General features: G+C 43.5%; 1 long non-coding RNA gene across 1 annotated transcript in view; it reads left to right on the forward strand.

Annotated features, from left to right (window-relative positions):
* The window catches only part of LOC309343472, a 152,135-nt gene that overhangs the window by 43,240 nt on the left and 96,395 nt on the right, over positions 1–12,500 (forward strand). The gene's annotated exons all lie outside the window — the stretch shown is intronic.

The following is a 12,500-nucleotide window of genomic DNA, read 5'->3' on the forward strand; positions in this document are numbered from 1 at the left end:
GCAGGGAAGGGGTAGAACTGTGATTGGCATGTGACTTGCCTTGTACCCGCTATGCTAGTTGGCTGCCCTCAAGTGCAGTGGAAGGTATTTTCCTTTTACTGGCATTGAAGTGAGATTCAGCTGACAGTCCAACTGGCTTCTATATGTGCTTTGGGTAGGGAAGCCATCTTTTCCTTTGCCTCAGACAGCAAAACGTCTTGAACTGGCCCTAGACAAGACTACCCTGTCATCTAGAATGTTCATACATGTTTCAGTCTGCTTCCCGTTCACTTCTCATTTTAATTTTTTGGACATTTTGAACTGCTGTTTTTAATTTCTTTCGCTAATAATTTTATTGTTTTATTCTTTTGATCAACCACTTTGAGGTTTGTTTGGTTGTTTTACATTCAAGCAGTGTATAAATTTAATGAAATAAATCTACAAACAAATAAACACATTCTCTTTTCAGCGCCTGCTGAAGACCTGCCTCTTTTCAATAAACCTTCTAAAATCTTTATCCTTTTAAAATCTTGCTGAGAACTGATCATATATGCTGTTGTTTTAATTTTTTTTTACATCTATATATATTTAAAATAATTGTTTTATATCTGCAACAATTTTAACATTATCTTTTATATATGTTATTATATTATAAATCACTTTGGGATGCATCATGGGAAGTGATTCATAAATTACCGTAAGTAAAACCAAAACCAAAAACCTGTCTGACATCCTCTCCATGGCAGCCTCTAAAGACAACTTTATGCTTTGAAAACCTGTACTCCTTAATTTTTTTTTAAAGCGAGCCCCAAACTGTCCATCTCACTCTCATCTTTTCCTGATATCTTTCATGGGATTTAGCCCAACAATGAATGTTTGAATCTCATTACCACCAAATGTGAAATTCAAATGAGGACAAAACAGAAAAAGTGTGTCTATAAATATTTGAGTGAGGGGTGGCTCTCCCCCCCCCCTTCACCTTTTTAGGTACACAGGCGTTTATACTACTCACAAGGAAAGTTGATTTACAAAGAGGTCAGCATTTTAGAGATGACAGTTTAAAACATAATCTTTAAAGCATATATATTCAAATAAATTCAAAAGAGACTGCAAGCCTGATAAAGGCCAGGCAATCTCTTTTGAGCCATTCTTCTAATTCTGCTTTTTCTTATCTCAATCCATTGTATTGCTTTCTGCCCATTGAGTAAATTTCAATTCAACTCTTGGATGCATCCTGATAATTACCTGGCCTGGTCTAATTCCCTGAGGTCTCAAAATGCAAAGCAATTCTTTGTAAGACAGAGATTGCTTTTTACTCTGAGCTGTAACAAAAATAAGGAAAGGCACTGCCGTGATGCAATCGGACAGAACTTCCGTGCAGGTCCATTCTATACCACAATTATTTATTTCACATATAAAGATGCACCAAGTAGCAAGCAGCAACTGAAGGACTAGGCTTTTCTTGAGGTGAACACTGGGTTATATCTTCATTTCATCCATATTTTATTATGAGGGTCTTTTTGTTTTCCCCATCCCATCCTAGTTGTGGAACATCCTCCTCAGAGAGTCTCACCTGGTACTTCCGTTATATTTATTTATTTTCAACATCTTTTGTTAAAAACATCATGCAGCATTTGAAAAGATTATATTACAGCAAAGAAAAGCTAATAAGGTAATAGAGAATAGACGCTGCATATATCTGCCCACTTTTACAGACCAGTATTAACAAAGACTTTCAGGAAGAATAAGAAAATTGATAATCTACTCTTTTCCAAGTAGTCCTTGGGCAGAGTACACACATGACTGAAAGAATATGGAAGGAATCTAAAATATACAGCAACTTAAAATGTGTAAAACAGTAACAGGAAAAATTAAAATTCCATTCTGCAGGAGAAGGGTATTGCTATCAAGCAATTCATATTCATACCAGTTTTTATAGTTTTCTTTAGTCCCAGGTGAAGACCATTTTATTCTTCCAAGTCTTTTAATTTTAATTACAAGTTTTAGTTCATATAGATTTGGGCACAAACAGCTTTTTGTGGTTTAAAGGAGTGAGTTTTATATGACCTTTTTTGCTGGTTTTGGTATTTTATGTTTGCTTGCTTTTGCTGAGTTTTTATATTATTTGTATTTGTGTATTTTATTAATTCTTATCAACTGCCCAGAGGATTTTGATTTGTGGATTGACGTCAAATAAAAGTACTGAATAAAATGCACTGAAACAGAAATTCTGATTGGCTGATGTGGTCTGGTCATGGAATCTGACTCCTGAACGGCATACTTTTCAAAGGATTCAGAGGTGAGTATATTATTTGCAATGCAAGAAAACGGTTTTTGGCTCAGCTCTACTCAGAGGCCGTGAGAGACTCAATAAATGAAATCCTCTCACATATTTGCCTTCTAAATCTCTCTGTCCTGGACTGGTCCCCCCCCCCAATAGATTCAGCTCCTTGAAAATGCACCATAGTGCTGCCTCACCCATGCTGTTAAAAAAGGAGAAAGGGCTTCAGTCCAATGCTTTAAGTTGCTTGGCTGCTGTGAGTCTTCATTTATCTTTGCTGAAAGAAATTTCAATATTTTATGAAAAAGCATTTGAATACAGGGAAAGACTTCTGGCAAACACCGGCATAATTTAGCCATGATTTAACAGCTGCTTTCACTGACTTGTTAAATTACACCACTCCATCATTTACCCTATGGGCCTTCCCTCATCCCATCATGCTCATCCCATTACTTATTAACTCCCACACAATGTGTGGAAGAGGCAGAAATGCACAATACAAATCTTTCTGAGGGCTGATTTAATAACCCCTCAATGCCTGAAGCAACCTAGGATGGCATTCAGGCATTCTGTATTTCCATTGTGTGTCTGCATGTGTGTGTGTGTGTTTCTTTTGTCCAGAATGTGAAGCAAGGCACCTGATTTTCAAACTGGATTGTTCTTGACCCAATATTGTGTAGGGAGTGTGATTTTGCAAGTCACAAGATGTTCCTTGCATAGTAACTCATTGTTGTAATTCACGGATACATGCCCATAAATTTCACTGAACGACCAAAATGGTATCTCTGCAAGACCCCTCCAAATATATTTTTATTGCGAAGTCATGATTATTTGTGCACACGATGGTATCAGGGTAGTGATACTGTACATAATATCACCGCTTTCAATACTGTTTGTGCCTGCAACAGTTTTGGAGCAGACATCCTGCATTTTCAGTTGGGGCATGTCCTGTCTTTTCTGCTAAAACCCTCTCACTTTTAAAACCACAAATGTCCCATGTTTGTTTGTTTTTCTCCTGCTTTTGTTGCACTACAGCACAGGAGTGCCTCTCTGGATGGCAATAATGTGATATCATTCAGGAAACAATGCAGAATAACTAATAAAGCGAAAGCTGTGCAGACAGTCTAGTATAAACCCATTAGTAATGCACTATTATTCCATCAGGGACATGTTGCAGAATATACCTGCAAATAAACAAACAAACAAACAAACAAAGACTAGTCTGAAGAGGCCCCAAGTGTGTGTGTGTGTGTGTGTGTGTGTGTGTGTATACGGTATATATATATATATATATATATATATATATATATATATATATGAGTTAAAGTTTAAACATATACCCGTGGCAAGGGAAGGCTAGTACTTTATTGCATTTTTTCCTCAGGCAGAAACAAAAGTGACTACTTAGGGATGAGCCTCTTTTTATTTCCTAAAATCTGTATTGGATGTTTTAGCTATCCCACCACATATTTATCTTTAAACTTATGAGAGTTAGGAAGTTAGCACCACATAAAGTGGATGGCCTTATTGGCTCTAACTAGACCCTCAGGGGAGCCTGCAATAAAGGTTCTCAGGAGCACCCACAACATGGGAATGGCTACATCAGATGAGACAATCATATAGCTCTCTTGTGTGAATAGTGTCAACACGTAAGGCTATTTACATGCTACAGCTGAAATGAGTGTGTGGGGAAAAGTAACGAAGGCTGAAATCCTACATACACACATGTGGGAGTCAGTCTTCTTGAAGTCAACATTCATTCCAGTTCCTCACCCCTTTTGTGAAGATAGAAGTGCTTAGGACATGCCTAGATAGACAGCTAGCTGAGGGCTGGCACTGACAGCAGAAAGCTTTACTGGTGAAAGGGGTTAGCAAGTTATAAGTGTTCTATTCTTTGACTAATGCATGTGAGCCTGTCAGAATAGGTAGACCAGCTCTAGAGGTATAAGGTTTTGTCTCCAGTGCCAATCAAGTAGGCATCCATTATGAACACTTTGTGCAATCTCATGAATCTAACCCCAGTCTCTGCTTACAGTTACCTTGGGAGATGCAGTTATTAGAGGGTGTGGAATGAGGTTTCCATGAACAACAAAGGAATGCATAGTTTGCTATATAAGTAGCAACCCATTAGTCACACCTTCAAAGTATTGCTTTGATTCATATCTTTAAGGACAGGGGTGGACCATCCTCCTGGAAGAAAAATTAGGACACCTCCTGTTTTGAGGTTCTGCCCATTTTTCTTTAAAAACAAACAAAACAGAAACCTTTTCATGTTTCTGAAATGTTTCATTTTTCCACTGCAGGGTGAACTGAAGCTATTTCACCTGAAGTATCTCATAACTTTGGGCAGGGGGTGAAACAACCACTGGCTTTAAATTGCCAAAATAGGATGAAAACAGATGACTAGTCGTAACATCATGCTTTTCCACCCATCCTTCCATGGCTTTGAGGGGGCTGTTTAATTAATGTCAGCTTTCATCGGTTCTCATTATAATCTTACAGGAATGTTGAAAAGTAAAATTTTAAAGTTTTTAAAGCAATTTAAAACATATACAAACTGGTCTACATGTTACATTCACTGTGGGGATCACCATCAGTGTGGAAAAAGCTCCATTCCTTGATCCAGTGTGTACTTCCAATCCTCAAGCTTGTCACATGCACCGACTCTACCAGGAAGGCATAGTGTCACTTAAAGCTCCAACCTTTAGGCATTTTTGCCACCAACTTTACATAGAATGTCCCTGGTTGATGAGGTCAGGGAGGCCACATAGCCTTTGGAGAGATCAACCTGGAAACAGGTAAACTGCCCTGTTGATTTATCAGACAACACATGGAAAGCCACACATGTCTTACACAGGCCTTCCCTGTGACCCACTGTAAGATGGCCAGCACCCCCTATGGGATTTATACTGCCTTCAGCACCTTTTTCTGCATTTCTCTATAGCTCTCCAAAGAGCTGGAGTGCAATTAGCAGTACTAATTAGCTAGGGGGCAAGGGGGGATGCAGGATGGGATCACTGAGATCCCAGCATTCTCCTTTCCACCATCCAATTGACTGGGACATCAAGAGCTAGTTTGCATGTCAAGATACCCCCTGTATTCAAATGTAGGTGTAAGACTCATGCTGGATCTGACCAAGTACACCACAGGCAATTTGCCACTGAAAAATTACACCTGTTGAGTAGAAAATTTACCACGGGTGTGCTGTTTTCAGTTGCATGTAATGGAGCTCTCAGGCTCCAACAATGGAGCATGTGAGCCTACGGAGCAGCAAGAGGAGGACTTATATTAATGGTCCATGAACCCTGGAATGTATGCTGGTTGAAGCTGATGTCCAACTGTGTTTATATTTTACAAACTGCTCCATGTGGAGTGGCCTGAGGCACCCTAGAGACATCTGACATGGCATGTCCATACCTACAACCAATTCCTATCACAATTAATACATGCAATCACGGTGATACATTTTTGCCTTGTTACTCATGCATATTCTTGTCAGGACATGGCATTAGTATCTATAGATCAGAGTTAGTCAACATGGTGTTCTTCAGGTGTTATCAAATCACAACTTCCAATTGGCCAGCATAGCCAACGGTCAGGGATGATGGGCATTGTAGTCCAATAACATTTGGGTGGGACGATGTTGGCTGCCTCAGCTTTAGGTAATGTGGGCCAAACATTATTTTCTCCACAGGGCATGACTGCAAATACTCCATGTAGAGCAATTTGCAAATATCTGAACCATCTGTATGTCTCTGTTAAGTACAAGTTGTTTGAGACCTGGGATAGAAATCAGAATGATGGCCTAGTTAGAAGGGATGGCAACAGACCATTGTATCAGTATTTGGTCTGTCACATCTAGTTTTAGTCTTCAATAGCCTTTTGGATGGTTGTATGTTATCCTCAGGTAGGGTTTTATTCATTCCTCTTTTTCCTCAACAAAAGAACACTGGGAAATGCTTTGTTTTCTTTTATCTTGAAAATAAGTCACACTGCTGAGAGATTTTACATTTTTGTTCTAGCACTGAAGCCTCTGGGCTCTCCCCAAACTGCTAGCAGTATTGGGATTTAACTGTTTTATGTCTGTTGTTTGATCTTATCTGTCATACTTACAACATATTTTACTATCATCATATATTAACATTTGCAAATACTCATTCCCCTCCTTCCTTGTTGATTTACACAGCATGCTCCCATAGGCTTAGGAGGAGTTTAAAGTGAGCCAGCTCTTACTCATACCTATAGCCCTGAATCAAGCAGTTGGACACAACTGTGGAAGCAGGATTATTCACACAACTAGGAGTGTTAAAAAAGTGAGCCTCAACTTGTTTCCCCCTTTAGGATTTGGCTTCAGTTCTCAAAGATCTAAATCGTACTAATCCCCAAAGGGTAAAGTTCCGGCCTGGTTGTTACAGGCTTCCTTCTGAAAGGCTCTTTCCTTGAAAAAGAAAAGAGACTCTAGGGTGATTGACCTTGCAGGAAAAAAAAATACTAATCTTGACAAAATCCTCTCTAATGTACCAGTTTAACATTAGGCCTGCAAGCTGCAAAGATTCTTCCCAACCACAACCTCTCCATTCACACGGTGGAGTCTATAAAGGTCACTCTCAACACAGTTTTCAGTTTCCATTTTGTAAGTTTGGGGAAGGGGTGGGAAAGCAGGCTGATTGCCCACAGGTCATATTTCATTGCTCTATGTGAGTGGAGGAATGGTGTGATCATTCTATGGGTTGGTCACGATGATGTAGTATCACTTATGGTTGCAGTTCAGAATGAAGTGGAATTTGCTCTTGCTTGGTATTTTCTGTTGGCATGTTAAGCCAACATAGTACTATGTATCACTAGCTAATGAAACTTTGGGGGTCAATCACATTTTTTCACTGTTGTCTCAATAAGCTATATTCTTCTAAATGTTTCAGTACTATATGCCCAATAAGCATGGGATGCCTTTGCCAGGTGGTGCTATAGCCCATAAATTACAGCAAAGTACTGAGCAATTTGCCCAATATCCTGTCTGCATGGGCTCATGGGAAAAAGCTGTCCCATGAGCCCTTGCACAGGGGGAGGAGAGGAAAGCCTATATAAGGCTGCTTCCCCTGGAGGTTTGGGCCATTTTGCCTCAAGAGCTTCCTGCCCACCCACCCTCAGGTTAGAGCCTTCACTGAGCAATTTTGGGTTGCTGGCTGACAGGGCCGGAAATGATTTTCCCCCCTCTCAACCTGATTGGCACTTGGTGTTTTTTTTAACCTTTTCCTTAGTGAAATTATTGCATTCCTTTGTTAGGCAAAAGAACATTGCATGGGGGTGTAAATGGCATTGGGCAGGATCAACATAGCATAGGGGGGCATTCACCACAACACCCCCAAGCTCGGGTAAGGGTGTCTGCCTGGTTGGAATCTGCACGCTAGTTGCTCAGTGAGACATTGCTTGCCTGGCTTGCATCACGGCATCACCTGCCTGGGCAACCAAGGCTTTCAGATATTATTCAACCCAGTGGCGTAGCGTGGGGGGTGCAAGGGGGGCCAGCCGCACCGGGCGCAACATCTGGGGGGCGCACTCGCCGCCTCCGGAGTTGCCGAAGAGCCTCGGGCGCAGAGTTTAACTCTGAGCTGCCTGTGATGTGGAGGGCACGACTGTTCCGCGGGGGGCGTGGTGTGGATCTGTACCGTTTGCCGCTTTGATCTGGCGCCTTTTGCGGAGAGCACAAGACGGGCACGTCGCTTTGCGGGAGCCGGGGAGAGGAACCTGGTTCAGTCCCGCGGGGCGCGCTTCTCTTGCGAGCCCCCCCCCAGCCGCCTCCCACTGCCCACGCTGCGCTTCTCCGCCCCCGCCCCTTCTCCTCGCTGTCAGCAGCCATCTGTGTCTGATTTGAGAGGAGAACGGAGGCGAGGCGAGGCGGCTGCAGCCAGCGACCCCCCTCCGCCTCCCACCCCGGGGCTACCAGAAGCCCCCCTCGGCTTCAGCTGGGGACAGAGAGCGCGCCTGCTCGTCCCTGCGGGCCGCTGCCCCAATGGAAGGGCGGCGGAGGAGCTGCAAGCCGGGGTGCGCGCCATGAGCCTCAGCCTTGGGGTTCAGGGGCCAGTGGTGGAAGCAGGGCCAGTGGTGGAAGTGCGGCGCTTTCCCCGGGTTGCTGGGCGCGGGGAGCCCTCGGGGCGCGGGAAGAGGCAGCGCTCCTGGCTGCAGGTCCGAGGCCCGGCTGCTGCCCGCCTCTCGCGGCAGGAGGGAGTTGCGCTGCCGCCGCCGCCGCCCGCAAGGAGCCAGCCACTCGCTGCCTGCGAGGCTCCTCTCTGGCCGGCCTGCCAGCTGGGCTCATCCTCCTTGCCAGCGCAGGCAGCGGGCTCTGCTCCCGGGGGACCTCCCGGGGGAGCGCAGCAAAGGGGCGCCCTTCTCAGCCTCCCCAGCAAAGGGGCACAAGCAAAGGGCACGTCCCGGCGCCGTGGTCGTGCCCTTTGCTCCGCTGCAAGCCACGCTGCCGCTCGCCTTCGCCTTTCACAACAGCCCCGCAGGGTAACCCAGGCTGCGAGGTCAACCCAGCGAGAACTCTCCGAGGCTTCTCTCCGGCCCCAGACCAGCCCTCCAGCGCCGCCACGGCCGGTCTCTTGAGTCCGTTGCCAGGCCACGGAGGGCCAGCAGCCAAGCCTGACAAGCGCAGAATATAGAGGCTTGGGGGGGGGCGCCACGGCGTGGGGCGCAAATTACTTGCCTTGCCCCGGGTTAGGGGGCGCAAATTACTTCCCTTGCCCCGGGTTAGGGGGCGCAAATTACTTCCCTTGCCCCGGGTTCTGACAACCCACGCTACGCCGCTGATTCAACCCTTTCACCTATCACTGTGTTCTGGGGTTCCCTTGCAGAATCAGATCCACTACCTCTTGCCAGATACCAGAAAGTGATGTGGTACCAAACACAAGCCTTTTGTACTGATTCAGGCCTTTGGAGATGTTGAATGTGAGGTATGCCTTAGTATCTTCTTCCACTTCCATTTGCAGAGTGGTCTGTGACTAATAAATCTTGTTGAACTGTTTGCCACCTGTTGTTAATGTGGCAAATACATCATGCTGCTGTAAAGGATCGTTTTCGACCTTCAGGACTAGGTTTATGGTAACACTAATCTCCACACAGCTTTATAGTCCCACTTATTGATGGGACAATCAAAGATGTTCACTTAGCCTCTTTTTGAGAATGAGCCAGATTTTCCAAATGGTGCAGTTGGCAATCTACCTCTGGGCAAAGGCAACAAGGAACAGGTCTGACACTGTTAAATTTGAGCAGTGCTTTTCACACCATGTTACTTTGGTTTCTAGAAGTTTTATGGCTCCTGCCCCTGCATTTAAAGCTTCTGAAATCTGTTTCAATATAGTTTAAACAAGTTTTTTCCCCTCTCTTTTTTAACAGGATACTGTTGGTGTTATTGCAGCATCTCTATAGATTTCCAGTTGAAGGAAGGTCTATTTACTCAGTCACATCCTCATACGTGCTAATCCCCTTTCTAATGATATACCACCCTTCTGAAGCTCTGCTCATTTTTCTTTAAAAACAAAACTCAGTACATCATCAGAATCTGGGCTCATGGTCTAGCTTTCCTGGTCATGATTCATCTGGAGAGCGCTAAACCATGAGCCCAGGTTCAGATGATGCACTAAGCAAACCCATGGTTTAGCTCAGCACAGCAGCAGAATAACCAGGAAGAACAAATACACTCTTCCGCAAACTCATGTGTTCACACTAAGCCATGGCTTGGCTATCCTACTCATACAGTCTTGAGTTAATACTATCTGTGCAAAGGAATAGGTACTCCATTTTTTTCTTGCTGGTGCTATGAATTTGACCATTCTGTGTTCCTGAGTTTTGAATATTGCCCCTTTTATTTCACTCCTGGCTTCATGTATGTTTAAACCTGCACTCAGCAGGAACTTGTGATCTCTTTCCACAGTGATAATAAAGGACCATGTCCCAGATGGATTGCCTCTTCTATTATTTTGTAATTTTTCTTTTTTTAAAATAATAATACTATTTTGCTCCTTTAGTACTGCTTGGGAATTTTACAGTAATCCCTTGCCACAGTTCTGATTGCTACAGCATTTTCAACAGCAAGACTGTGTAAGTGTTTTCCTTAGCTAAAAAATATCTTTTGTATACTCTCATTTGTAAAGTCCACATGCCAATTTGTCTCACAGTGCATCATTAGGCCCCATCCATAAAGTCACAATGTCCTAAAAATCTTTTTAATCCTGCTGCAAGGAACAGATTCATCTTGAAACTGATTCTACTTGTGGAAGCTGAACATTTCTCTGCTATAATCGGAGGCTTCGATGATAAATGCTGCTGAACAATTTTCCCTATCCTTTAAAAAGACTCGCTTGCAGGTTTCACTTGAGCAATTACATTTGATACAAGACTATAAGTGTTTCCTCCCATAATACTCAATAGTGTTGTTGGGTTTTCTTCCCTCTAGAGGGAATCTATTGGAAGTCAAAACACAGCTCCAACTTTTCTATAAAAGTCAAGGCTGGACACCCTGAGGTCCTAATGCCATGTGTGTGGCAAGGAGGATGAAACAAGGTGTCAGAAATAGAGCAGGAAGTTGTTTAAGAGGAGTGGCAGAAAAAGAAAGAAAAGGGGCTGGTCCCACCCACTTTTGATTCCAGTCCTGCTACTTTGGCTCCATCCCCACCTATTGCTGGTTTGTGCCGGCCCCACCCCCACCAAAGAGAGAGCATGTGTCTGATATAGGGAGATATGGGAAAGTGGATAGGAACATGGGGAAATGGTAACAGAGCGATATCTGAAGTTGAAAGTAAGTATGGGCCATAACTCCCAGCCAGATGAGATCAGATTGTCCCATTATATGCATCCAGTTGGCAACTCAAGACCTATTTGTTTCAACACGGCTTTGAACCATGAGTGACACCATTGGTATTTGTATAATTTAATGCTGACTTGTCAGCTATACTTTGTACTGTGCTTTTATGTTGTTTTTAATGGTCTAGCTTTGCTGTTAGCTGCTCTCGGCTCTCATAAGAGAAAGGGTGGGAGAGAAGAAATAATAATATCCCTTGAAAATTCCTGCACCTGATCCCAAATGCCAACCATATATTAAGCCTTGTTAAAGGGGTTCATCTCTCCATTTTGTTTTGCTGCTCTGAGTGGTGGAATTGGATGCTTAAATTAGGAGTAGGAAACCAAGTGTCCTTTAGATGTTATTGGAAATGCAACTCCAATCATCCCTGACCAGTGGCCAAGCCTTCCACCCAGAAGTTCAGAGTTGCCTTCTATCCACTTATGTCCTCATGAAGAAAAAGGACCTGAGTGGAGTATATACTCATGGATACTCTATGCTGGGGCTCAGGCTGGTCAGTTCAGTCTCCTCCCCATCTGCCTTTCTTTTCTAAATGACACTCCATTTGCTGTGGGTTCTAGAGGTCAATGAGAAGGTTATGTCCCATTCTGCATGTGTTTGTTCCCTTTTGTTTAAAACAAACAAATGTTTGTTTTACTTTGGGGTTTGCATACTTTGCATACTTTGGGGCTCACCTGAGCATGTGGGTATCTCCCATTTGTGTTGCAATGCCTCCATATTGATTCCAATACTGTAAGCACACAACCAACCTGAGTTTGCTATTAGAGAGAATGTTGTAAATTATTGTTTAGAGGATGTTAAGACCCTTTTGCAGTAATCATTTAAGAACAGTTCTGGTGAACAGTTGTTGACATCCATCTGTCTTGAGAGACAATGGAGTGAACCTCTGAGGGTAAGGTCAAACCACTGGGTTGGCATTACACCAAAGTGGCCTCCCTGAGACACAAGCCTGGGCAGTGTGTATGGAGGTGAGACCCCCTTCTCAGCCTTGCTGATGTGATTCAAAGGAAAGCAGAGCAATGCCTTTGGCATCAGCTTGGCTGCAGGATTTGCCAGAAGGAGGCATACAAAGCACCAGCCACCCTTCTTAGGAACTCCACTCTGGATTTGTGTAGGGTTTACTCCTTAGCCTTTACTTCTCTCGAAGATATCCTGCAAGGCAGCAGAGTGGTGAATAGTAGCAGTGGACTAAAAAAGAAAAGAAAGAAAACATTAGAAATTCCCGGTATGAAGTTCCTGCTTCTTTGAGGCAATAATCAGCTCTACCTGTAACTGAAGCCTTACTGTGACTTCATAGTTTTTCATGTTTTTATTACATGAGAATCCCATTTTGCCAATCATAATTTCCCCAAAGAACTGGAGATCTCCCAGTGCTCCTGTAAT

Source organism: Podarcis erhardii (genome assembly GCF_964252035.2).
Source record: "Podarcis erhardii genome assembly, chromosome: 6".
Taxonomy (NCBI): Eukaryota; Metazoa; Chordata; class Lepidosauria; order Squamata; family Lacertidae; genus Podarcis; species Podarcis erhardii.